Genomic DNA, 2,342 nt, shown 5'->3' on the forward strand with positions numbered 1-2,342 from the left:
ATCGGCACTGCATTGGGCGTGAGCAAAAGGCTGTTTTCAGTCGCCAGAATGGTGGTGGCTCACTCATGGTGTGGGGCGGCATATGGGCAGATGGCGAGACGGTTCTGGCGTTCCTTGACGGGAGCCAGAATTCGCACGACTACGTTTACACACTTAGTGAGTATTTGTTGCCATCTGCGCATCTCCGGTTTGGCACAGACTTTGTTTTCCAGCAGGACAACGCCAGCATTCATACCTCCGTCGTCACGAAGGAGTTTTTGCGTGAGGAAAACATCGCGGCTGTGGACTGGCCTGCCCTATCTCAAGACTTGAATCGATTAAAATCCTGGGGATACCTGGGTCACCGCATGTATGGCGGTGGCAAGCAATACAGCTCAAAAGAGGAGCTCAAATCGTCGGCGATTCTGCTGCACTGGAACTCGCTGGACGTCACCTACCTCCAAAAACTCGTTTCTAGCATGAAAACGAGAAGCCTAGGGGTAGTTACGCCAAGGGAATGACGACAAAGTACTAGAAGGCTAAAATTTGTGAAAACATGGCATGATTTGAGTTGATTTCGTGTCTTGTCCATGCTTGTCAACAGGTGGTTATACCTTTTGTATCGGTGCCGAAACATAATTCTTTTCATTTCTCAATCAATATTTCGAGTTTTGACACAATTCAAAGCAAGAATTGTGTATTTTATGAATACACATCCAGGCATGTTTTCGGATGAATTTAATTCGCCGAGGGTGCAAAGACATATAAGGAAAACATGGTGGTTTTATCCTTTTGCATCGCACTGTACGTGTCGGTCTAAGTAGGCCGACTACTTAGTGTATGTGATGACACTACCGTCTAGTTTATTTCAGTTTGTACAGGTGATTTGACACAACCCGACGACGCTCCGGTCAGATTTGGGTCAATTCTATTTTAATTCAGTTTAGACATACAAATCTCAAGTCAAAGTCTACCGACCACGACATCACAAAATTATCAATTGTCAATAGAAATAAATTTTACGATGCATAAAGTTCTGGAGAAATTTGAACAAAAAATACAATACAAAACAGAAGTTTATAAAATTTAAATTTCATCGTCACCAATGTCTTGGGCTGAATCAATGGTGCCATCAATGGAGCAGCTTGCAACGAGGGATGTCATCGTCTCCTCGTCGACCGTGTCGTCTTCAACGATTAACTCACCATCGTCACTGGCCGACGTCACATTGTCCGCAAGTCTGCACTTTGAAATGCCACTCAATATGACACTGGTAGGCACGCCAGACCAAACCTTTGTGACCCAACTCAGAATTCCACGTCGATTAGGCGGCTGCAATTTGAATGGGCCCCCGCATACTCGGCTGGCAACCACTTGCTGCTTGATCGTGTCGATCCACATCGCCCGCAAGCGTGCCTTCAGAGGCCGGATCCATGAAACGTCAGCCGGCTGGCACACCCAAGTGAATCTCGGCGGTATCTTAATCAACTCGACATTTAATTCCTGAGCGTAGGCGACAACGTCCAGCTGAAATGCGCCGAGAAATCATCCCAAAGTAGCAGCACCTTGAGGCATTTAGAAAGTGCTCCGTTCTGGCCGATATGTCGTGGCGCATTTCGCGCGCACAAAAACTCTATACATTAATACTTTATTGATATTCGAGGCTTTATTCAGTATTAAGGGTATTCTTCGCGCGAAGGAATACTCGAGACAATAAATATTTCTTGGCCTTGCGCATTTATTACATTTTAGAGGAGTCCTAACTGAAATTTCCGTCTAAACTGATATAAATTTGACGGTACATGTAGGAATTTGGATTCGGTTAGGTATTGTGACCTCGAAACCCCACATCCCATTTTGGCATTTTGGGGGTCTCAGGGTCACAGAGTATTGTCCACCATTGTCGACCTCGCGCTCGCTTGGTTCCTTCGACCCTCGAGTTCACCTGCCTTAGCTTAGCACATGTTTATACTCTCTGTGTCACCCATTGTGGTGATGTTTGCCAGCGGCACCATCTGTGAGAGGACGACGTGATTGAGATCGATGTTGACAGTCCGCGAAGGCATCGAGGGGACTTTCATTCATATCTCTACAACCATATAAGGGTTTCCTCTGAAATTTTGTACGTGGACAGAGCTCAGTGGCATCTAAAAGTTGTTTAATGAATGCAAAACCTAAAAATGCACAACCTTTTAGATATTTTGCGAAAAGTAGAGCAATTTATCCAAATTTCGCAGCAAAAACCAATAACCTCTATAAATGAACAAATAAGTTTCGAGGGGTAATATATTAATTAATTCGACCTATGACAGCCTTACCTCTTTAGAATAGTATTTCGTTCGATGGTTCGTGAGAGTCATGGA

Source organism: Aphanomyces invadans (genome assembly GCF_000520115.1).
Source record: "Aphanomyces invadans strain NJM9701 unplaced genomic scaffold supercont1.26, whole genome shotgun sequence".
Lineage (NCBI taxonomy): Eukaryota > Oomycota > Saprolegniomycetes > Saprolegniales > Verrucalvaceae > Aphanomyces > Aphanomyces invadans.